Raw genomic sequence first — 25,851 nt, forward strand, 5'->3', positions numbered from 1 at the left:
GAAGGCCGGGTCCTCTGCCCCACATGCGCCCCGCATCTGCCACCTGCAGCCCGAGCAGAGCGGGTTGGTTAGCGGCCTCTCCCGCTGTGCCTGCGGCTGCCCTTCCCCCAATCCCGTGCCCAGCCTCCATTCCAAGGAGCCACCTCTCCGCAGAGCAGCGCCACCAGCTGCCTTCCCGCCCCGAGCCAGAGAGCCAGGTGGGGGCCCGCACCTTTACTGACCACAGACCCACAGCTCCCCTCAGCCCCTGGCCGCCTCCAGGACCTCAGAGCCACCGGTCAGGTCCTGGGAATTCAAGGGCCCCCATACTCCATGATAAGGAGGGGAGTCCATCCAAGAGCCCCTATCCTGACTCAACCAGAGACCCCTCCCTCCAGACCTTGGGGCCTGAAACCTCTCCTTCCAGCCCAGCTTCTACCTGGCTGCAAGAATGCGCCCACCTGGCAGGCTCCGCAGTGCACCGCCGGGGCTCCGCACTGCCGCTCCGCACTCCCAGCTAACCTGCCCAGCCCACTCCTCGCCGGCTATGGAAGCCACGCCCCCAGCATCCGCACAGGGAAGGAGACCGCAGGCCACCGCAGCCCCCGCCTCCATCTCCGGCCTTGACTTCTCCCTGCCGCCGTCCCTCCCCGACCCCACCCCAAGACTGTGCTGGCCCAGCGCCAGGGAGCGCAGAGACTTCAGGGCTGGGGAGAGTGCTGGGGCTGACCTCTGTGGCCTCAGAAGAGCGCAAGTACCCACACTTCATGCTGGAGGAGCTGCTCCAACAAGACTCCAACGGGCAGTCTCCCCGGTGCCGCGATGAGGACAGTGCCAATGGAGGAAGGCCCACTGCAGAGGCTCCCTCTCCCTCTAGCCCGGAGGGCCCCAAGGTGCCACATGCACACCCTCTCATTACGATGGCATGTGAAGCATCCACTGACTCCTCAGCACCAGCTATTTAGGGCTGAGCTCAAGGCACCCTCACCCCTTTGGGGACTGGGGCAGAGGAGGAGGCATCAACACACACCACTTCAAGACTGAGGAAAGAGACCCCAAGTGGGCACCAAGTGAGTTCCCATAAGGCTCACTGTCTTCACAAGTTCCTTCTCCACGGTGAAGCATGTTGGTACAGGGGATGACCCTGCCAGGGTACGTGTTGTTAGTCACTCAGTTGTGTCCAACTCTTTGCGACCCCATGGATGGTAGCCCACCAGGCTCCTCTGTCCATGAGATTCTCCAAGCAAAAATACTGGAATGGGTTGCCATTCCCTTCTCCAGGGGATCTTTCTGACCTAGAGATCGAACGGGGTCTCCTGCATTGCAGGCAGATTCTTTACCGCTGAGCCACCAGGGAAGCGACCCTACCAGGCAGGGTGCTTATTCTAGGCAGAAGCTCCTCTGCTCCTACTGCAGGTCTCCAGAGCTCCAGAAGGCAGAAACTGGTTTTGGGAACAGCAGCAGGAACCCAAACTCAGGAGACTGTGGAGAGAGAGAGGTTGAAAAAGATGCCCACGCATCCCTTCTCCAGGTTGGGTAAAGGGTCCGATCTAAACCATTGCCCCTTCCTGCTTTCTCCCTGCCTCTTCCCTTCCTAAATCTCTTGCCTCCTACTGCCATCCTGTTACAAGACATCCACAAGATCCAAACTGCCTCTCGGGTTTGGGGAATCCACCCCACAGGTACACCCCGTGATCAACAACTTGGCCCCTTATCTCCAAAGGGAGCCGATGATGGCCAGGAACCAGCCTGCCTCTGCTGTCCCCTCCCCTCCCCTCCCCCAGGCTCTCCTACAGCATCAGTGGAGTGACAGATCCACACTGAGGAGCAGACGTGACATGTAATTTCCGGCCAGAGGATTTTTCCAAAACAATCTACCGTATTCTCGGGAATATATGCCAACCCCACCTCCAGGCCAGCCCTCTCCCACCTCTGCCTTCCCTCTTCTCCAGGCTCTGGAGGGAAGATAACATATAGGAGAGGAGAAAGAGTGTGTGGGGTGGGCGGGGGGTAGGTTATGGCTCTTCTTCCGACCTGAGGATTATCTTGCCTCCACATGCTAGCCCCACCAAGCCCAGTCAACTTCAACTCACCCCTCTGTGTGCAGGGCCTAAGCTTCTGGACCAGGGCCAGGCTGGTTCCCCGTGGGACTTCATCCCAGAGGAACTGCATCAGGAAACCTCACTCCTTCAGGTCATCCCAGGTCTGAAATCACACTGGTCTGGGAGGAGGCTGGCCACAGGCCAAGGGAGAGAAGAGGGTGATTCAGACACACACCATGGCTGTCCACACCCTCTCCATCTCCAGGACACAGTGACCCACTCCCTTCCAGGGGAGCTTGGCAGCTGAGGTCCTGGGACAGTCAAGGCTGAGGCATATTTGCCAGCACTGCTGGGCGCACAGGCCTTGAGTCTAACTAACCCTGAAGGTTCTTCACCCTTCTCCTTTAACTGCTGGTATTTCCTAAGACTTTGAAACTCTCCCTTCCTTCTCTCTGTACCTGGGGGGTGGCGGTTGGGGGTCACCTCCTCTCCTCCCAGGGCTCCGATTAGCCCCATGTGCATTCCTGAGCTCCTGAAGCTCTAGACCTGTGTTTCCAGACATGTCCAGCTGGCTCTGCCAGGGGGATGCAGGGGTACCACACGTGTCTACACTGCGCTCAGCCTCCTCCACCTCAAACCAAGCATGTGCTCCTGTCTCCGGACTGAAAATGTCATAAGCCAACGCCAGCCACCTAGACTGGAAACCTCACCCTGGGCTCCTTGACCATAACTCCCTACTCCCCCATGGGGCAGACCATAAAATCTGCTCTCTGCCTCCTCATTCTTCTTCCCATCAATCTCACTGGGACAAGAGTTAGAAAGAACCTGAACTGAAATCTTGGTTGTATCACTCTCTAATCATTTGGGCAAATGACAACCTCTAAGCCTCAATTTCCTTATCTGTAAAATGGACATAAACAGTGCCTCCTGCATCAAGTGCAAACTCAGTGAGGTCATGAATAGCACGCTTGGCACAGCATCGGGTACATAGTTCCCTACAGACACACTGTCACCTGAACACAGGTCTGAAGTTCCTTTCCTGCTTACATCCTTCTGTAACTCCTCACTGAGCCAACTACAAGGCCCTTCACAATCCACCTCTCACACATTTGTCCACCTCCACCCCTTTTATCATTGCCTTCAAATGTCTCCATATTCCAACCAAATCAAATAGCCTTTCCTGGCTTAATGTCTTTGCGCTAAGCTTTGCGATTTACTGTCTACATCAAGAACTCCTACACATCCCTCAAGACCCAGCTAAAATATCACTTCCTTTGTAAATTCCTATTTCCTATTCCCAAATGGTTTTTTTTTTTTTTTTACAATGCTTCCTATGTTATCTTGTTAAAATATATTTGAAACCAGAGTGGCATATCACATAATAGCAGACATGGAAAATAGTTAAGAGAATGGAAAAAAATGTTTAATTATCCATCATGTTCTGATCCTTTAAGGGTCACTGTTTCTGTACCACTCTGTATTAATATAAAATTATACCGAGGGAGCCCTACATATGTACCTCTCTTGTGGTTTGTACATTGTAACATAACCATCTGTTTATGTCACCCTCCCTGAAGGAAGAATCTGGCCAGGCACAGGTGGTCAAGAGAGTTCGCTGAAAAGGACCTCAAGCCTTTGTGATGGACCTGTCTATATTCCACTGAGCTGGTGCCACCTTATGTCCAGTGAACATCAGGAATAAGCCTGGTTGCCCTCGTTGGCTCTGGCTTTGCTCCGCTCCCCCCAAACCCCTGCCCTCCGTCATTATTTCTAATCCAGAAAACCAAGTAACTCTGCGGGCTACCAATCTCGTTACACTTACCCCCATCCCAGAACTACTAAGCTATTTTGCTCCCACAGAGCTATTTCAGCCCCGGGGGAGAGCACAGCAGTCCCTCAAGGGAGAGTTTTGACTGAAGACTGCCTTCTCATCAGACTGGACGGAGATGCCGAGGGAGGGAGGGCTGGGGTACAGGATGCCGCAGGGTTGACTGACGGGAAGGAGGTCTGGGTTGTCAGGCATCCCAGCCTCAAAGAGAGAGAAAGGACAGGGACAAGGGAGTGAGAGGGTGGGAAGGCAGGGCGTGGAAGCCGGGGCACACACGCCAGGTCCAGAGACCCTCCTATGCCTCATCTCCTTTGACTCCAACAGAGAAGGAAGTGTAACTTCCAGAAAGCAAAGGGAAGAAGCTGACTAAACAGCACAACACGGGCCCAGGCTGAGCCCAGGGCCTCCCCGTATCTATCAATTCGGGCTTGAACGGATTTTGCAGCTGTTTCATTCTCCCTCAGTTGAAGACTGGTGTGCCAACCATGACACCCGGAGAGAGGACACACAGTCCTGACACATTCCTGAGGAATCCCTCCCCCGCATATAAACACCACCCGCGTGTGTCAGTGGGTGAATTGTGAGCTGTCTAGGGCTCTTGCACACACGCACCACACACGCCTGAGTACCAGGGATGGGATGCAGGGCACTGCAGCAAGCTGCCTCTCAGCACCCTCTGGCCCAAGCATCATCACGGCACCAAGGCCCAGAAGTACAGGCTCCTGGGAAGAGATGAAGGATGAGTCCGGCTCCCAGCAGCCAGCCACTCCCAGAGCTCTTCCAGGGCTGGTCCCGCTCGGGCCTCACCCCACCCCCAGCCCCTCAGCAAGAGCCTAGAGCTGAAGGGGCCCATTGTTGGGGCCTGGAGGTGGGGTGGGGAATAAAGCCAGAGCTGTGAACTGGAGAGCATTTACTCTGAGAGCAGGACTGCTCATCCCCCTGGGACCATGTCCACACCAGAACCCTAGGAACTAGGAATATCCAGCGCAGGGTGGACTGCTGAACTGGGAGAGGAGGAGTCCGAAGGTGGGAGGGAGAGAAATGTCAGGGACTACAAAATATTTTAAGGTAGCTTAAATCCCACCCATTTTAGCCATAAAGAAACTGAGACCCTGAGAGGGAAGGACCATGCCAGGCCTCAGGCGCCTTAGAAGCTGTCGTAGGGAATGGATCCCTACGAGTGAGGGGAGATCAACAGTTCAGAGCAACGGTGATTCCCTTCTAGCCATGAAGGGGCAGCCCGGCCAAGGTCAGGGGCCTGGGAGGAGAACCTGCCTCAGTGGGAGTCACAGCATCCAGGCAACAGGCAGAGACAGAGAACCTAGAGTTCTCACCTCCAGCAGAAGCCTGTGGCTCCCAGAACCTAGAGGTGCTGAAGGAGGGCCCAGACCAAACTTCTCCACACCCGCCTCCTCCAGTCACTCACCGCGTACCCACTATGTGCTCACCCTGCGCTAGGTCTGGGGGAGTGTGACGGAGAAGTCACAACCCGGGTCCTCAAAAAGACACTGTGTGCAAGTTCTTTACTAAAAGCTTTCATTTTTTATTGCCTGAATAACCTTCCCCCTTATTACCCTACATTATCCTGGTTTTACAGATGAGGAAACTGAGGCTCTGGAGACATGACCAGGGTCGTGCAGGGAGTAACAGGTGAACCAGAACTCAGTCCATATACAACCGGACACGAAACAGCTTGGTTGAAGGGCTGGGGCTCATGGAGGGCAGGACTGGAATCCTATTTGTTTATATTTAACTGAATGAATTCATGGATCCTGGGAGGAAGTTTAAAGAGGGGACAGAGGTTTCAGGAAAAGACACAAGGCACACATGCACGTAATTCCACTTCTTCCCAAAACCCTACTGAGGCGGCAACTGTCGAAAGAGACACTTTCTGAACAGCAAAAGTCCCTAAGGACAGGAAGAGGAGTAGAGGAGAAAAACCACAACAAAGCTTCAGCATCCAGAAAGCGGATGAACCAGTGGCTATGGAGAGCCGACCTGAGAAAACCCCCAATCTCAGGGTGAACAGTGCCTGACTGCCCCCCACAGAATCCCCAGAAGACCTGGGAATGAGCAGCCCCAGAAACCTCTAGAAGAAGAACAGGAGACAGAGAGAAGTGCTAAAAATACACAGGATTAGTTAAAAGCTGTTTAAGAAGCAGTAAGACCCCTCTGGACTCCCTCCCCAGTACAAAGCCACTGGGTGGCTGCCCTGGTACCACCCAGCAAAGTCGGGACTTTCCTTCAGAGGTAAACTGCCGGCCCCTGACTGGCACAGCAGGCTTGGCTGAGAGCCGGGTGCCGTGGCCCTAAAAAGGAGAGCACACACAGATGTGGCGATTCTAGTTCCCCTTCTCCCTTCCCTCCAGCAACCAGGAGCCAGGCCTCCATCTCCTACCAGAGGACAGGGGTATCCTTTCCCGGCACCCTGATCAGGCAAGAAAGATACAAAGAAACAAACCCTGGAGCCCCCCTCAAACTGTCCAGCCAGGTCATCACACGAAGAGGCCCGGTCAACAAGACTACCCAGTGCTTGTAGTCAAGAGCAGACGACAAAAAAATTTTCAGACGCCCAAGCAAAGCCTCTAACATAAAAACACGTAAAAAAGAAAGAAAAACACAGAAAAAAAGAGCTGAGAAGAAACAGACTACACAAGAAAATTTCTGACAGAAAATGCTCATTAATATCCTGAGAGAGACAAGACGTTTTATCTTGTCTTCTTATACAAAACAAGAAGAGGATATTATTTTTTTTTAAACAAGGGGAATAAAAAATTACAAACAGGACAGGAGACATAAAAAATTCAACAGACCCATCACCACCTCTCCCAGCAGTCTTGCCCTGGCAGTAGGTGCTTATAAATTTGTTCAACAGATCTATCTGCAAATCTATTTGTTGAATAAATAATTGAGGTACTATTTCAAACTTTAATGCCCATACAGATCACCTGAGGATTCTTGTTAAAATGCAGATTCAGATTCCACAGATATGGGGTAGGGCCTAAGTTCTGCATTTCTAACAAGCTCCCAGTGATAATGTGCTGGTCCTTAGTCTACACTCTGAGAAGCAAGGGTCTCTGCTAAACTCTGGAGCAGTGGTTCTCTGCACTAGCTGTGTATTAAAAAAATCACCTGGTGGGTAGGAAAGTGTCAATGTATGGGTCCCACTCACTGAGATTCTAAACTTGCTCTAAGTGAGATTTAGGTACCATGTCGATAAGTCTCTTCAGATGAATCCAGACTGGGGTTGAGAACTGCTGCTCTGGAGAAAGTCTGTAATTGTGCTAATCATTGGTCCTGGCCAGAACAGTCGTGTTTTCAAATATTCTCCCCCACTGACCCTGACCACTCTCAGAAGGCCCTTCTCATCATGGCCATGAGAACCAGTTTACGGGACTACTTACTATTCCGATGATAATTCTCAACACTAAATCCTATCAATGTCAGTTGATGGAAAAACCATTCTACTAAATTTCTAAGAAATTCATTCTGAAAATTCCTTCCTTAGATTCACAGACTTCTCTTAATTTTTCTAGTTAAAAAAAATCTGAGTCTTAAAATGTTAGCAAATTAAGTCCTTTAAAAAAAAAAGGTGTTTCTTATTTTTAGTGAAATATGGATACTTCCCTAGCCAAAAATCCTAACCCATTCTTCCAATATGTCTATTAAAACTTAAGGTGAATTTAGTAGTTTTTTGTCTATCTCATCCATGCCATGGGATAAAATAACACCAACAGAGATTTTCTGCTATCAAAATTGCTAAAATCACAACAGAAGGGATGGAGGAAAAAGTACAGGGAATTGCCACAATGGAGAGCAAAAGTTCACACCAAAGCTACATAATTAAAGAATATTGGAGATGAAGAAAAGACGCTATAAACTTCTGGGCAAGGGGACAAAACAAGGATTGGGAATGACTCTAGACATCAGTGTTAACTCTGGAACTTAACAGCAACGTTTTTAAGATTCCAGAGCAACTGCCAGCCTGAAAGTGAAAGTCACTCAGTCGTGTCCAACTCTTTGTGACCCCATGGACTGTATGCGACCCCATGGACTATACAGTCCATGGAATTCTTCAGGCCAGAATACTGGAGTGGGTAGCCTTTCCCTTCTCCAGGGGATCTTCCCAACCCAGGTCTCCCAAATTTCAGGCGTATTCTTTACCAGCTGAGCACAAGGGAAGCCCAAGAATACTGGAGTGGGTAGCCTAACCCATCTCCAGCAGATCGTCCCAACTCAGGAATCGAACCGGGGTCTCCTGCATTGCAGGCAGATTCTTTACCAACTGAGCTATCAGGGAAGCCCATTTCCAGCCTAGATCTCTATATTCAGTAATTAAATGACTTGAGTATCAGACTGGCAAGGTCTCAGAATAATCTACCACTCTATCACCCTCCTCTTGGGAAGCTATTGAACGATGTGCTATACCAAACTAGAGAATAAACCAACAAAGGGGAAGATAGGAAATGGGAAACGCAACACAGAAAGGCAGTGATGGAAATGCCCAGGATACTGAAAGGGAGAGCCCAGGAGGACAGCTAAGCATCAGGGATAGAGAGCAATTAATCCATGCTGTCAGAGCACAAGGTCTGAAAGAGACTTCATCAGAAAGGTGAATTTGATAGAATTCTTAAAAGAATTGACATCCTGAGAAATTTAGACAGCTAGTGGAGAGTCTAACTAAAAGGTACATAGCTGCTGCTGCTGCTAAGTCGCTTTAGTCATGTCTGACTCTGTGCGACACCATAGACAGCAGCCCACCAGGCTCCCCCGTCCCTGGGATTCTCCAGGCAAGAACACTGGAGTGGGTTGCCATTTCCTTCTCCAATGCATGAAAGTGAAAAGTGAAAGGGAAGTCCCTCAGTCGTGTCCGACTCTCAGCGACCCCATGGGCTGCAGCCCACCAGGCCCTCCATCCATGGGATTTGCCAGGCAAGAGTACTGGAGTGGGGTGCCATTGCCTTCTCCGGCAAGGTACATAGAAAACTAAGCAGACAAGAAAAGTCAACTCCAGGAAAAACAAAAAAGTGTGCAGGAAAGGAAAAGTCATGGTTCACTACATCATACCATAAACAATGAATAGTACAGACTGATGAAAAATGAGATACATCCAGAGGGGATGGATTGGAAGATGGGAAGAGTAGGGGGTGGTAATGAGAGAATTAAAGTAAAATCCCCATCTTTGGCCAAGACAGAACAATATAGATCAGACTTATCCTCCTGACAGAGACAACAGAAAAATGGACAAAATATACAAAACGGTTTTGAAGACACCGTATATCAAGATACAAAGACCAGTGATACCTAGGAGACAGGAAAAGAGAAGTCAGCCCTATGATTGAGTTTCCAGGCTACCGAACAGGGAACTAAAACCCACAGATTCAAGAAGCTCAGTGACTCAAACACAAGACACAAGAAGAAAACTATATCATTGCACATCATAACCAAATTGCTCAAAGTCAGTGATAACATCTCAAAAAGTAGTTGGGAAAGGCAAGGGAGACATGCTACATACAGGGAACAAAGATGACAACAAATTTCTTGCAGAAAACAATGGCAATGAGAGGACAGAGGCACTGTGTCATTAAAACTAGTGATTTAGAAATCTATTCCACTGAAAATATCATTTTAAAATAAAGACTAAATAAACTGTTTAAATATATAAAAGCTGAAAGAATTAGATACCAGCAGACCTGCACTACAATAAATGTTAAAAGAAATCCTTCAGACAGAAGAAAAATAATACCATATAGAAACGTGTGTGTGAAAGTTGCTGTCATGTTCAACTCTGTGCAAGCCCATGGACTGTTGCCCACCAGGCTCCTCTATCCACGGGATTTCCCAGGAAAGAATACTGGACTAGGCTGACACTTCCTTCTCCAGTATAGAAGCATAGATTTATGCAAAGAAATGAAGAGCACTAGAAATGGCAACTACATGGTTAAATAGTTAACATATTTTTCTTACTGTTCAAAATACTTTAAAAGATAAATTAACTGTTTAAACAAAAATTTTACCATTGCTGCGTGGGGGGTGTCACATGCATAAATAAAATTTCTGATAATAATTGCGTAAAGGAAAGAAAAAGTGAAAATGTACTATTTTATGGTTCTTACATCACTTGAAGGCAGACTATAATAAAGATGTATATCATGAATCCTGCAGACATGGAAAGAAAACTAACCTCATAAAAATAGATGCAAAAAATCTTCACAAATTCTTTAGAAAACAGAATTCAGCAACAAAAAGAATAATCATCCTGACCCAATGGAGCTTGTCTCAGGAATGCAAGATTGATTTAGTATTTGAAAAGAATTAATGCATGACAATTCCACACATTAACTAAAAAAGAAAACCCTATGATCATTTTGATAAACACAGAAAAAGACATTTGACAAAATCCAACATCCATTTCTATGGATTTTCTATTAAAAATCCCAGTAAAATAAGAATAGAAGGGAGCTTCTGCAAACTGATAAAGATCATACATGAAAAACTTAAACTACTCATAATGGTGAAATACTGAACACTCTCCCCTGAAGGTCAGGAACAATATATCCAATCTTCCACTTAATATTATACCAGAGGATTAGCCAGTGCAATCAGGCAAGAAAAAGAAATAACAGACATAAAGATCAGAAAGGAAGAAGTAAAACTGCCTGTGCTAGCAGATGACATGACAGTCTATGTCTAAAATCCAATGGAAGCTACAAAAAAGCTACCGGAACAAGTCTGTTTAGCAGGTGGGAGGATATGAGTATATAATATTCAGAAGTAAAAAACTGGAAATTGAAATTTAAAAAACAACACCATCTTACGCCAACATTGTTGGCAATAGCAAAAGGTCGTAACAATCATTGATTGATGAATAAATGACATGTAATATACTCATACAATGGATGACTATTCAGCCTTAAAAGAAAAAAATTCTGACACATGCTACAACATGGATTAACCTTGAATACATTATGATAAGTCAAAAAAGCCAGTCACAAAAGGACAAATACTGTATGAGGTATTTAGAGTAGTCAAATTCATAGGGACAGAAAGTAGAATGCGATTGCCAGGGGGTGAGGTAGAAAGAGGAATACAGGGGTTGATTAATAGGTACAGAGTTTCAGTTCTGCAAGATAAAAATAAAGTTCTGGAGATGGACGAGAGCAATGGTTGCACAACAACATAAATGTTCCTAACCGTACTGAACTAACACTTGGAAACGGTTAACATGGTAAATTTTCTGTTGCGTATATTTCACCACAGTTAAGGTAGGTACCTTTTTAAACAAAATGCTAAATTCCATTAAAAATGCCATTTATAACAACATCAAAAATATGCAATACTTAAGGATACATATGACAAAAGATTTAAAAGGTTTGTACACTGTAAACTACAAAACATTGGTGAAACTCAAAAATATAAATAAATACTGAGGTACACATTGTGCATGGGTCAGGTTCAATATTCTAAGATATCAATTCTAAGTAAACAGAAATATACATTGTTCATGGGTCAGGTTCAGTATTGCTAAGGTATCAATTCTCCCCAAATTGGTCTATAGAGTCAGTGCAATTCCAGCAGGCTATTTTGTAGAAATTAACAAATGGTTCTAAAATACAAATGTGCAACAAACCCAGAATAACTACAGCAGTTCTGAAAAGGAAGAACAAAGTTCAAGATCTTTCCGTGATTTCAAGACTTACAATAAAATCTAGTGATCAAGATAATGTGGTCCTGGGATAAAGATAGAAAAGTTAGATCAATGGAACAAAACAAAATTCACAATTAGATCTACACATACACAACTGATTTTCAATAAAGGTACAAAGACAACTCCATGGAGAAACAAGTCTATTCAAAAAATTCTGGTGAACAACTGGACCTCCACATGCAAAAAACTGAACAGCCGGCACCATATACTAATCCAAGAATTAAACCCAAATAGACCATAGACCTAAATGTAAAATCTGTAACTATAAAAGTTATAGGAGAAAACCACTGTGCTTTTGGTTAGGCAGAGTTCTTAAGACACCACTAGCAAAATTCATAAGAGAACACATTGGTAAATTGAAGTTCATTAAAATTTAAAACTTTGGCTCTTTGAAAGACAGTTAGGAGAATCAAAATGCAAACCAAAGCCCGGAAGAAAATATTTTCAAATCATATATCCCATAAAAGGCTTGAATCCAGAATACAAAAGAACGCTCAAAACTAAGAATGGAAAAAACCCACACACAATTAAAAAATGGGTAAACAATTTGAACAGACACATCACCAAAGATAAACAGATGGCAAATAAGCACATGAAAAGATGCTCAACATTAGTCATTACATAAACGCAAATTAAAACCAAAATGAGATACCATTACAGACCTATTAGTGTGTCTAAATTTAAAGAGACTGACAAATGCTGACAAAGTAGCAAACTAGAACTTTCATACACAGTTGGTGGGGATGTAAAATGGTACAACCACTGTGGAAAGCAGTCTGGCACTTTGTTAAAAAACGAAATGTACATCTACCATATGCTCCAACTATTCCAGTCCTAAGGATTTATCCAAGAGAAATAAGTGTGTGTCCATACAAATACTTATACAAATGTTCTTAACAGTTTTACTGTAATAACCAAAAACTGAAAACAACCCATCAGGAGGTTAATGGATAAAGAGACTGTGGTATGCATAAAGGAATACTACTCAGCAATAAAAAGGAATAAGCAATTGATACACACAAGAACATGAATGAATTTCAAAATAATTACACTGACTTAAAGAAAGCCAAGCCAAAACAAACAAACAAAAATACTGTATGATTCCATTTACATAAATTTTAGGTAATGTGAACTAATGTGTAGTGACAGAAAGCAGACCACTGTTACCTAGGGAAGGGGGATGGCAAAGGAGGGATAGGATGAATGGATTACCAAAGGTCACAAAAAACTTTGGGGGGGCAGTTTGAAAATAATGGGTATATTCGTTATCTTGATTGTGGTGGTAGTTTTACAGGTATATACAAATGTTAAAACTTATTAAATTATGTTTAAAATATGTTCCAATATGTTCCTCAATAAAGCTGTTATTAAAAATGAAAAACCACTTCATCTTCCAGAATATAACACAGGGCAGGGGAATAATCACGGACTTCAGGGACACAGGAAAAGGTCTGGGAGCACCAACCCCTCCTACCTAATGCCCACTCCCATGGCTCCTAGGAAGGTGGACGCTAGGTTGGCAAAGGGTCTGAGCCCTCTGCACTGAGGACGCTGTTGGGAAAACAGCAGCCCACCTCACAGAGGAGGAAACTGAAGCCCAGAGACATGACCTTGCCTCAGAGGGTTACACAGCTAGTAAACGGTTTAAACCCAGACCTGCCAAAGTCCTCTTTCTCTTCATCTACCACAAATTCAAGAATCAACCTGAAAAAGGGTAAAGGTGTGCGCTTGTGTGTCTGTGTTCAGAACAATTCTCTCCACTGAAGCCAGAGAGCCAGAACCAGTCTGGCCATCCCAAAAGAGCGAGACTCCTTGGACACAGCAGCTGAACTTCCGGTGCCTGAGTGTTTGTGGTGGCAGGATGACAGGCAGGCGTGGGATGAAGCTGACAGTCAAGTCTGGGTTTGCATGGGGAGCAGGCTAACCGGCTCCTCCAGCGGAGTCCCAGCAGCTGCCTGCTGAGGATGCCACCACCACTCCCCATGCCTGACAGAAAAGGACTATCTCCACCCAGTCCGGTTGGGACAGGGGTTCTGGGGGCCAACTGACTCAGAGCCACTCCCTGGGCTGGGGCAGAGATGGGTCTTGGCGATGGTCCTGAGATAGGCAGCAATTTTGTACCCACCTCTGCCTGAGGGCTAGAGAAGCAAGAACCCACACAGTGCCAGGTAAGAGATGAACATCCCTATGAGGATGAGGCCCACAGATGAACCACCAAGTCCCTATGGGGTAGGAATGAACAGCCTGGCACCCAGACCATGAGTCAAAAGGAAGCCAAATTTAGCCCCCACCTCTGCAAGCCCTACCTCTAAGCCGGGCTAGAAGCTGGCCCTGACTGGTACAGAACTCATGATGCCACAGCTCAGCTGCTCATCTGTCCACCTCCTTGGGGCGGGGCTGAGGTCTGGGCCACACAGGATGCCCAGAGTCTAGCGATGCAGATACCCCTCCTCTCCCTCATTTTCAGACTGCGGTCCTGAGAGCCCACACAGAGACAGGGCCTCACCAGTGGCTCTCCAACCTCCTGCCCACTATTTATCCTTGGCTCTGGGCCCTCACTATTAATCAAATGTGACAAGAAGGTGTGGCGGGAGCAGGTCAGGCTCGTGCCCAAGTCACTGGTTGCCACACTCATCTCAGCTCATGTAGCTACAGTTACAAGATAAGGTCCTGTCCTTGCAATGCTGCCCCTTCCCTTTTTTGGAATGTGATTTGAGGACGTGAGGCAGCCTGTGCTGACTGCACCACCCCAGCTAGGGCATGAAGCACCCTACCTCCACCGGTAGTTGGCTGGGGGTGGGGGGGTGGGGGGAGCTGATTACTTCCTCTGCAACCTCACCCTAGGGCTACCACTCTCTTCCTTCTGCCCAGGCCTGGCAGTCACCCAGACAGTCTCACCACCAGTCTAGACTCTAAGGAAATGTCCCATCACTCCAGTTGGCACAAACAGTGCTGGGGGGAGGGGCCCTGCCTTGCCGTTGAAAACTGCACTGCTTGGATCCTCTCCAGGTTTAAACACGGGGAATGAAAAAAAGGCAGTTCGGAGACCACGCTCTCCTGAGATAATTACAGCCCCCTCCTTCCAAACACATCAATTCCAACTGAGAACAGAACTGGGCTTCCTTACCTGCTGCCTTCCACTGGCTCACTGCAGACACTGCTTCTATGATGTCCCAGCTGAGGTGGCACAAAAGGACCCAGCAGGACTCTGCTTGCTACCGGGCAATGGTTTCCAACGCCCCCAGGTTCGCGGTGCTCTTCTGCTCCCCTCTCCCCAAGCCCCTACATTCTGCGCTCACCTCGACCCCGGCCCGGCCCGGCCCTGGTGCTGAGCAGCCAGCCCGTGGGTTACCACCTCCTCCTCCGCCTGCGCCTCCGGATCCTGTGCCCCTCAGGGGGCCCCTCCCCTCCCTGGGACCCCTTCCCGTCCAGGTATGTTTCCTGGACAGCCCGCACCACCTGTCCCTCCTGTACCCCAGGTAGCCAATTCGCTTCCTGCACCCCCAGACGTCCCTCCCCCTCAGGCCCCCGGGGCCCCACTGGCCGGGCCCTCCCCAGCAGTTCGAGTCTCTTGCGACGGGCCGGGACCGCTCCCAGGACCACCGCCTCCCGTCTGAGGTGCCCGCAGCTCTCCCAGTACTGCTCCCCGGAACTTTCGAGCTCTTCTCTGCGCTCCCAAGAGCCCTCCCCGAGCTCGGACAGCTGCTCGGGCTGCTGCAGCAGCCGGCGTGGGCTCCCCTCCCCCCGCTCCTGCACCCCGGTGCGGGCCTCCCCCCGCTCCTGCACTGCGGGGCTGCCTTCCCCTTTCTCCTGGTGCTGCTTGCGGGGCCCCAGCCCCTCCTCCTGCACCACCGGCCAGCCCGCGGAGCCAGTCCACGGCGGCGGGCGCCTCCAGTCCGCGCCGTCCGGCGGCCCCCACACCACCCCCAGGCTGGGCTCGTGGCCCCGGCCACCCCGCTCCTGCACCCCCGGGCCCACCCCGCCCTCCTCCTGCACCGCCGGACCCACGCCCCCCTGCTCCTCCACGCCGAGCTTCAGCCCGCGGAGCTGCTGCGGGCCCCAGCTGAGAACCCCGACCCGCTGCGGCTGCTGCTCCGGCAGCCCTGGGCTGAGCCCGCCGCGCTCTTCCTGCACGACTCCCCGCCTGGGGCCCCCAGCCGGCACTGCCCAACGCACTCGCCTGCCCCCCAGAGGCCGCGCGGTCCCGCCCCTCCAGATGGTGCCGTCCTCGGCGCCCGCTCACACCGCCCCCCGCCCAGCTGCTTCCGCCCCTTCCCCCGGGGGAGGGGGCTACGGGGTAGCGTCCCCTCCCTCTCCGCCCCCAAGCCCGGTCCCGGCTCCCCGCCCTCGCTCCTGGGCGTCGAGGTCCGCCCGCCGGGCGCCGCGCCCAGCGCCGGCCCCCGCAGGTGCTGCGGCCCAGCGCGCCGGCCCGAGAGCCAGGAGCGCCCGCCCTCCCGCCGGAGTTCCTGGAGCCCGCCTGCGCCTGCGCCGCCCCAGGGGGGCGGGGCCCGGCGGGATTGACCCGCCCCTTTAAGGGGCCCTGTCCCACTTACTCCTCCCTCTCCCTCTTCCTTCAAACCGGCTACCACTCCCCCTTCTTCATCCCACCGGACGAGCTGCTTGCGCCTTCTGGTGGAGCCAAAGGGAGAAGACGTGAAGCAGAAGGTAGAAAGTTCACACAGCCGGTGTAGTCAACAGGGCCCAGTGGAGGAGCATTGAAATAGGAGCCTCGAATTCTAAGCAGCAGTTCAGCCGCTCCCCCGACTTACCATGTAGTGTTTAAAAAAAAAAAAATCATCACTTCCCCCTGGCCTCAGTTCCTTCGTATCTGAAATGAAGAGACTGAATTGGGAAGTTTCCAAGGTCCCAATCCAGTGAGTGTTTGACTGCAGAGAGGGAGTCTAATCCTAATCTCTCAGCAGCAGCCCAGAGGCCAAACTGGACCACCTTGACCCTTTCCCTGGGTCTAAGGGGGAGCTGGGCTCAGGCCTATGACACTTCTTGCTAGGGGAGTACAAGCAGAAAGAGCTCCAGGCAAAGGGGGCCTTCCTCCCTCCTCCACTGCTCCCTCTTGGGCCTCCACCTCGAAAGGAGGAGCAAATTCAGAGCTCTTTCTCCCAGTGACCATTCAGCCTGCCTGACCCAGCCCCAGGCAGCCTTGCGGGGGGTGAGGCTTAGAACCCGAAGACTTGCCCTGTTACTGACCGTACTTCATCTGTAAAATGTGTATAGTAATCAAACAACTCCAGACAGAACTGTCTCAAGGATCAGACAGCAGAGAACTCTGTAAAGGTGTCTTCTCTGCGCACCTATTCTCCGGCATTGGGCCCAAAGGCTCTGGTCTGAGGACAGTGGGGCAATGAGAAGGGGTGGGTTCTAGACGGCCATGGGGGCTGGACTGGGTGGATTTGGGTCATGGCGTCTTGCTCTGTGAGGTGAGCAGGACAACTTCCTACTAAATCATTCGCTACCAGTGTCTGTAGGGTTTGCCCTTTGTCATGGAGCCAGGGCCACAGAGCAGGAAGGTGAATGCACCCAACCTGGGCCGAGACAGGGTGTAGGGCATGCAAGATGCCACAGGTGATAGAAATGAGGCTGCACACAATTAAGCAACAGCTGGTAGTAGTGAAGCCAGGATTCAAATCCAGTTTTCTGACTCCCAAGTCTGCTCTGAACCACTAAGACACAACGAAGCAACACCAAACCCAGGAACTTTGGGAAGCATCAGGTCTGACTAGGTTTGGGGGATCAGTAGATGCAAACAACTGATTTGGAGCAAGTTTTTCTGCTGATAAATCAAGCTCAAAATTAAACAAGGCAAGAGGTCAAACCACCTACATAGTGGATGGTCCTGCTGATTCTGTTAGGGGAGCCCAACTCCCCATTCTCCCATCTCCCCTCCATTGCTCTCAGGGGCCAGACCCATGCCTCTGGTGTCCCTAGCTCAGGGTTATCTGGACCGTAGGCTCATCAGGGTTATCTGGACCGTAGGCTCACAGAAAAGAGGCCTCCTGCTCCCCACACCCATCCTACCCAGGCCCAATGCTGGACTGTCCCCACCACCACGTTGAGCAGTGGGGGCTGTGATGGGAATTGTCTCAGAGGATGGCTCCTTCTCTGCATTGTCTGATGACTCTGGTACTAGTAGCCAGGGAGTCTCATCTCCCCCAAGGGGACTGACACCATAATGGAGTAAATGAGACAGGCTAGAAGCACAAGGTTCAGAAGATTCAGGAGGTGGCTGCAGAAATAACCCCAGCCCTCCTATGCGCCTGTGCCAGTCTCTTCCCAGAACTGGAACCTGAAGAGAGCTGCCCACAGCAGAGTGACTCTGCAGGGAGAAGGGCTTGTCAGGTCTAGTTCTAAGCAGAGGTGGCCCGAGCTGCTTGAGGGAGGCTTGTGGCACTGCCCTTAAGAAGGCTTGAGACAGCTGCACACAAGGTAAGCAGGAGGGCAAGGAAGGCAGCCTGTCTCATACCTGTAAGCAGATGCTCAAGAGTGGTGGATGCTGTGGAGTTATTGGGCTGAAGGTTTTTCTTTGGTTCTGTTTTGTGTTTCAAAAGAGAGCAATGTTTTTTAAACTCCTGTTACAACCTAATAGTCGCTGAACTGAATTTAGTGTTTTAATTGGCTTTTTTTTAATGAGAAGACAATAATAGAAAATATCAGAATATAATTTTTTTTGAACTTTTCACTGAGTCATAACATGCATCCAGAGAAATGCAAAGACTTGGGTTTTACAAAGTGTGTATACCCAGGACTGAGATCAAAAAACACCACAATCAGGATTCGTAAGTACCCCCAAATATGTTTTAAAAGAAACTTTGTAATATTAATCTTCAAGCATGCCCTTCATATTCATGATTTACTTTTAACTTTCTGACAACCCTATCCTGCCACCACCCCAACATAAACTCCATAATAACAGAAAGTTTTGCCTGGGAACAGACTGGCACAGGCACCTAGAACAATGTGCCAGGAATACCTACTGAATGGATTAGAGTTCATCACAGATAGCGTAAACAACCAGATAGTGTAACTCTGTGGGGCTTCCCAGGATAGACGCCCCCACCCACCCGCCCCACCATGTCTTCTGCCTGCCTCTTTTCTGTAGAAAAACTTTAGCCTCTTAGGCCCTCGCCAAGTAACAAGAAAAAATAAATTTGATCAGAGAGGTAAGAAAATGCAGAAAGAAAGCATAACAGCCAAGCAAGACGAAACAATAATACTTTAGCCGTTAAACAACGTCAAGAACCTTTTGTTCCTCCTCAAGGGCTATAGATAATATCCCGAGCCATGTCCTTTGAGCTGTTTGGCAGATACTGAAACTCCCACCAGGTGGAATAAGTTAACTGTGTGCTGCCCACAAGCATGTAGACCCCAGACCAATTGGAACCAGCAGGTTGGTGATGTTGACTCCCAATTACATCACCACCAGCCAATCAGAAGAATATCCATGAGCTGGTCATGCATCCTTCAATCTCCCCTCCCTCACTCCATCTTTAAAAGTTTTTCCTGGAATCATCAGGGAATTGGGTCTTTGGAACTCTAGCTGCCTGGACTCATTGCGTGGTGTCCTGCAATGAATGCTGCACTTTTCTTGATCACAAGAAAGTAGATTATCTGTGCGCAAGTGAACGAATCCAAGTTTGCTTCAGTAAGAATAATAGAAGTATTTTTATGATATTTTAATTTCATTATCTACACACGTGTGTGCTGTACATCCTGCTATAAAATGTGTTTCTCTCTGTAGGTCAGAGGCAAAAACTTCTGAAGGCAAGTGCTCTAACTTGAGAAAGTTGGGGAGGCCTGTGGTTCTGGCCAGGGTGATGAGCAAGGATGAAGTGGAACAGTGTGCTGACTTGACCAGTGCTTCTCAAACAGGTTCTTATTCAGCAAGCTGGGAAGGGGATGCTGAGATTCTGTATTTTTTTCAGGCTCCTACACTTGAGTAGTGCCTTGAACCCAGAGATTCTCCATAAGGCTGCAGGTAAGAATCACATGGGAAGGGCTTTTAAAAACTCTGCTGCCTAAGTTCCACCCCAGAACAATTAAATCTGAATCTCTAGGGTGGGGCTCAGCAGCCATTGGTTTTACAAGTTCACCATGTGCAAACAGAAACAGTGGGTGCTGGTTCCCTGGAGTACCTCCAGTGCCTGAGCTGAGGTGCGAGGGAAGTGAGGTGTGGGGTTAGGACAGATATCTGAGCAAACGATGCAGTATGACAAAGGGCAGAGATTTCTTAGTCAGAAATGGACCATCTGCCCCTTAGTGGAGCTTTTAGAGAGGGATTTCTAAAGGAATTATTTGGCATGGGGCTATCTGTTAACCTAGGTCACGTCTTCCCAGGACCGAGAACGGACAGTGCCTTCATCTTATCGAGCAAGTCGGAGCTCTTCAGAGCTGCTCGGGCAGCTGGGCTCACACGCCTCCAAACAGTTCAGACAGTTACTAGAGCAGTGGGAGGAGATTCTGCCAGCTGTTCCCACGTGCCTGCGCCTTCTGCCATGCTAGAGAAAGAGCCAGATGAGCCCAGAGTTTGCAAGCCCTGGATCAACATAGACCATTCAGAATGAAGCGCCATAGTCCTGGGTTCTGACGCCCCCTGGTGGACACTTTGAGTTGAAGTTGGTAACCGACAAACGGACTGCCGCTGCTGCTAAGTCGCTTGGACTAAGGTACACGTTTACTTACTATTCATTTTAATTTTTAACACAATTTTTAAAGGTTACTTTTCACTTAAAATTAAGTTACAAAATATTGGCTATATTCCCCATGTTGTACAATACATCCTTGAGCCTATCTTTACACCCAATACTTGCTACCTCCCACTCCACCACCCCTATATTGCCCCCCCATAACAACTACTTTGTTCTTTGTGTCTGTGAGTCTGCTTTTTTGCTTGTTTTATTCACTAGTTTGTTGTTTAGATTCCACATATAAACAATATCATACTGTATTTATCTTTCTTTTTTAATTAATTTATTTTAATTGGAGGATAATTACAATATTGTGATGGCTTTTGCCATATATCAGCCAACATGTATCAACCACAGGTATACATGTGTTCCCTCACCCTGAACACCCCCTCCCACCTCCCTCCCCACCCTATCCCTCTGGGTTGTCCCAGAGCACTGGCTTTGGGTGCCCTGCTTCATGCATCGAACTTGCACTGGCCATCTGTTTTACATATGGTAATATACACGTTTCAATGCTATTCTCTCAAATCCTCCCTCCCTTGCTTTCTCCCACTGGGTCCGAAAGTCTGTTCTTTACATCTGTGTCCCCGTTGCTGCCCTGCATGTAGGATTGTCATTACTGTCTTTCTAAATTCCATATATTTATGCATTAATATGTGCTATTTGTCTTCCCCTTTCTGACTTATTTCACTCTGTATAATAGGATCCAGTTTCATCCACCTCATTAGGACTGACTCAAATATGTTCCTTTTTATAGGTAAGTAATATTCCATCGTGCATATGTACCACAGCTTTCTTATCCATTTGTCTGCCGATGGGCATCTAGGTTGCTTCCATGTCCTGGCTATTGTAAACACTGCTGCAATGACCATTGGGTACATGTGTCTCTTTCAATTCTGGTTTCCTCTGGGTGTATGCCCAGCAGTGGGATTGTTGGGTCGTATGGCAGTTCTGTTCCCAGTTTTTTAAGGAATCTCCACACTGTTCTCCATAGTGGCTGTACTCGCTTGCATTCCCACCAACAGTATAAGAGGGTTCCCTTTTCTCCACACCCTCTCCAGCGTTTGTTTGTAGATTTTTGATAATAACCATTCTGACCAGCGTGAGATGATACTTCATTATGGTTTTGATTTTCATATGACCAACCTAGATAGCATATTCAAAAGCAGACATATTACTTTGACAACAGAGGTCCATCTAGTCAAGGCTATGGTTTTTCCAGTGGTCATGTATGGATGTGAGAGTTGGACTGTGAAGAAAGCTGAGTGCCGAAGAATTGATGCTTTTGAACTGTGGTGTTGGAGAAGACTCTTGAGAGTCCCTTGGACTGCAAGGAGATCCAACCAGTCCATTCTGAAGGAGATCAGTCCTGAGATTTCTTTGGAGGGAATGATGCTAAAGCTGAAACTCCAGTACTTTGGCCACCTCATGCGAAGAGCTGACTCATTGGAAAAGACTGATGCTGGGAGGGATTGGGGGCAGGAGGAGAAGGGGACGACCGAGGATGAGATGGCTGGATGGCATCACTGACTTGATGGACACGAGTCTGAGTGAACTCCGGGAGATGGTGATGGACAGGGAGGCCTGGCGTGCTGCAATTCATGGGGTCGCAAAGAGTCGGACATGACTGAGCAACTGAACTGAACTGAATAATGAGTGATGTTGAGCATCTTTTCATGTGTTTATTAGCCATCCTTATGTCTTTGAAGGAATGTCTTAGTTCTTTTGCCCACTTTTTGATTGGGTTGTTTTTTACTTCACATAACGCCCTTTAAGTCCATCTACGTTGCACAAATGGCAAAATTTCATTCTTTTTGTGGCTAAGTAGTATTCCATTGTGTGTAGGTACCACATCTTCTTTATCCATTCATCTATTGATGAACATTTAGATTGTTTCACTATATTGGCAATTGTAAAGTGTGTTGCTATGAACATTGGAGTGCATGTATCTTTCAAATAAGTGTTTGGGGTTTTTTTCATACATACCCAGGAGTGGAATTGCTGGGTCATAAAGCAGTTCTATTTTTGTTTTTTTGAGAAACCTCCATACAGTTGTCCACAGTGTTTACATCAATTTACATTCCCATCAGCAGTGTACGGGTTCCCTTTTCTCTATGTTTGCCAACGTGTCTTATTTGTGTTCTTTTTAATGATGGCCATTCTGACAGGTGTGAGGTGCTATTTCATTGTGGTTTTAATTTGCATTTCCCTGATGATTAGCAACAATGATTATCTTTCCATGTGCCTTTCCTCTTTGGAATAATGTCTACTCAGTTCTTCTGCTCACTTTTTAACCAGGTTGTTTTTTTGATGTTGAGTTGTATGAGCTGTTAATAATGTTGGATATTAATCTTATTGGTCATATCATTTGCAAGTATATTCTCCCATTCAGTAGATTGCCTTTTTGTTTTGTTGTTGGTTTTCTTTGATGGGCAAAAACTTCTAAGTTTAAGTAGGTCCCATTTATTTATTTTTGCTTTTATTTCCTTTAGGAGAGAGATCCAAAAAATATATTGTGACTTGTCAAACGGTGTTGTTCTATTTTCCTCTAGGAGTTTTATATTAATAACACCTGGTCTTATATCATTTAGGTATTTAATCCATTTCATATTTATTTTTGTATATGTTGTTGGTCAGCTTGTTTATAGTAAAAAGACAAGTTTCTGGAATATTAGTTTAGTCCTCCAGGACACCTCAATATCAAAGCCCCAAAGGAGGTGATCAGATGGTTAAACCAATAGGAATACTAGTTGGGGAGATCTAGGGCACTTGCATAAGTGTCTGAAGAATGTCTCCAAGATAAGAACAAATTAAGTCTCATCAGTAGCACATCTGAGCTATTGGATGGGTAGGAAAGGATTGTAAAGGTACCCTAAAAGGATAGAATCAAATCTGAGTTTGAGGGAGGAAGCATACATTCTCAGTGGAAGACAGATTTTATGTTAAAGTTAGAAAGGCTCCTAGAGGAACATCAGGCCTAACCCCTGCATTTAGAAGTGGGGAAACTGCGGTCTGAGAGGTATAGCAGATTACCCGAGGACATCCGGCAACTTAAGGGTAGTGACTGGATTAGAATTTCCATGACCTAGATACAAATTCAGGGCTCCTGGTCTACTAATTCCTTTTCCCAAGTCTCTTGCCTCTCTAGCATGTGCATATATACCATACCAAAGCCAGGCTGCTAAAACAGAAGAGAGTGAAATATTTAGTGAGTTCTGGGAATTTACATATAGAAATTAGATATGGGCCAGTTTCTATGTACTCGGTTGGGGGTTATGGAATTAGTTGAGGGGACCAACTGGATATCAAGGAACACTAGGGCTGAATTCTAGCATGGGAACAGGTCAGACCTTCATGCCTCCTTTCTTACCTTCCAGCTTGTACATGCATGAACATACCCTCACATACTTTTTTCCTAAGCACTAGTAGCCTGCATGAATAATAGTCAAACACACTTTGAGCTGACAAGGTTCCTGGTTCTTGGTGTGAGCACTTACAAAGAATACTTTTCAAAGCAGGGAGAATGGGAAACAGTACAGAAAAGAGAAAGGGCTGCAGGAATGATGCTACATCAAAAATGTGTTATATATCTTTAGGTATTAAGGAAGCCTTTTATGTATGAATAAAATATTTTTTTGCCAATTACCTTATAATTTGGTTATGCTTATTTTTTGCCATGCAAGAATTGGTATGAAATCAGGTGGTTTTTTTTCCATGTTACAATTCATATGAAATCATTTTATCAATGTTTTCCCACATGGCATCTCTAATTTTCATTTCACATTACAGTTGATTTACTGTGTTGCTAGTTTCAGGTATATAACAAAGTGATTGTTATACATTAAATCCACTTTCTCAGATTCTTTTCCCTTATAGGTTATTATAGACTATTGAGTGGAGTTCCCTGTGCTCTACAGTAGGTCCTTGTTTTATCTATTTTATATATAGTTGTGTGTGTTAATCCCAAACTCCTAATTTATCCCTCCCCCATCTTTCCCCCATGGATACTGTAAACTTGTTTTCTATGTCTGTGAGTCTGTTTGTTCTGTAAATAAGTTCATTTGTATCCTTTTTTTGATTCCATGTATAAGTGATATCACATATGTCTTTCTGACTTACTTCACTTAGTAAGATAATCTCCAGGTTCATCCATGTTGCTGGCATTCTCTTTCTAATGGGTGAATAATATTCCATTGTGTGTGTGTGTGTGTATATACACACACACACACCACATCTTTATCCATTCATCTGTTGATGGACATGTAGGTTGCTTCCATGTCTTGGCTACTGTAATTAGTGTGGCTGTAAACACTGGGGTGCATAGATAGATAGATAGATAGATATCTTTTTGAATTGTATTGTTTTCCTGGATATATGACTGGGAGTGGAACTGCTGTTTTGTTTTTAAAAGAACCTCTGTAGTAGTCTCCACAGTGGCTGCACCAATTTACATTCCCACCAACAGTCTAGGAGGGTTCCCTTTTCTTCATACCCTCTCCAGCATTTATTATTTGTAGACTTTTTGATGATGACCATTCTGACTGATATGAGGTGATACCCCATTGTTTTGATTTGCACTTCTCTAATAATCAGCGATGTTGACCATCATTTCATGCACCTTTTGGCCATCTGTATATCTTATTCAGAGAAATGTCTATTTAGGTCTTCTGTGCATTTTTTTGATTGGGTTGTTTGTTTGATGATTTTGAGTTGTATGAGTTGTTTGTATATATTTGAAAATTAATCTAAAACAAAAAGACAACCTACAAAATGGGAAAAAATACTTGCAAATGATGTGACCTGTTAGAGTGTTCTTAATGAAAACCAATGACCAAATGGACATCCATATGCAAAAAAATGAATAAACCATATATTCTTTACAAAAATCCTTTATATGGAAAACTATAAAACTCCAAGAAGATAACATAGGGGAAAATCTAGATGGGTTTGGTGATACATGGAAGAAATAACTGATAAACTGGATGTCATTAAAATTAAAAACTTTTGCTCTGCAAAGATACTTTCAAGAGAATAAAAAGACAACCACAAACTGGGGGAAAAATATTTGTAAAACTCATATCTGATAAAGGACTGTTATCTAAAATACACCAAAAGAAAAAAAAATCTTAAAACTCAACAATAAGAGAACAAACAACCTGCTTAAATTAGGAGCAAAAAATCTGGACACTTCACCAAAGACATACACTTGGTAAATAAAACCATGAAAAGATGCTCAACGTCTCAGCATTTGGGATATACAAATTAAAATGAAACACCACTACATACCTACTAGAATGGCCAAAATCCAAAACACTTGACACCACCAAATGCTGCCTAGGATGTGGTGTAACGGGAACTCTCATTCTCTGCTAGTGGGAATGCAAAATGGCACAGTGACTTTGGAAGACATTTTAGAAGTTTCTTACAAAAAGATACTCTTACCATATGATCCAGCAATTGCATTCCTTGGTATTTACCCAAATGAACTGAAAACTCAATGTCCACATAAACACCTGTACATGTCTTTATTCATAATGGCCCAAATTTAGAAGCAACAAAGATGTTCTTTGGTAGGTGAATGGAGAAATAAACTGT

General features: G+C 46.7%; 1 protein-coding gene across 3 annotated transcripts in view; it reads right to left on the reverse strand.

Annotated features, from left to right (window-relative positions):
• TNK2 (tyrosine kinase non receptor 2) overlaps positions 1 to 14,921 on the reverse strand; it is a 40,247-nt gene extending 25,326 nt beyond the window's left edge. The window contains exon 1 of one of the 3 annotated variants that reach the window (XM_069579437.1): positions 14,685 to 14,921. The gene's annotated coding sequence lies outside the window, so the exon portion shown is untranslated. The remainder of the gene's footprint in view (positions 1 to 14,684) is intronic. The other 2 variants (XM_069579423.1, XM_069579389.1) reach the window with 2 other exon arrangements.
• Between the last annotated feature and the right edge of the window lie 10,930 nt (positions 14,922 to 25,851).

This window comes from Ovis canadensis, chromosome 1 (genome assembly GCF_042477335.2).
Source record: "Ovis canadensis isolate MfBH-ARS-UI-01 breed Bighorn chromosome 1, ARS-UI_OviCan_v2, whole genome shotgun sequence".
Taxonomy (NCBI): Eukaryota; Metazoa; Chordata; class Mammalia; order Artiodactyla; family Bovidae; genus Ovis; species Ovis canadensis.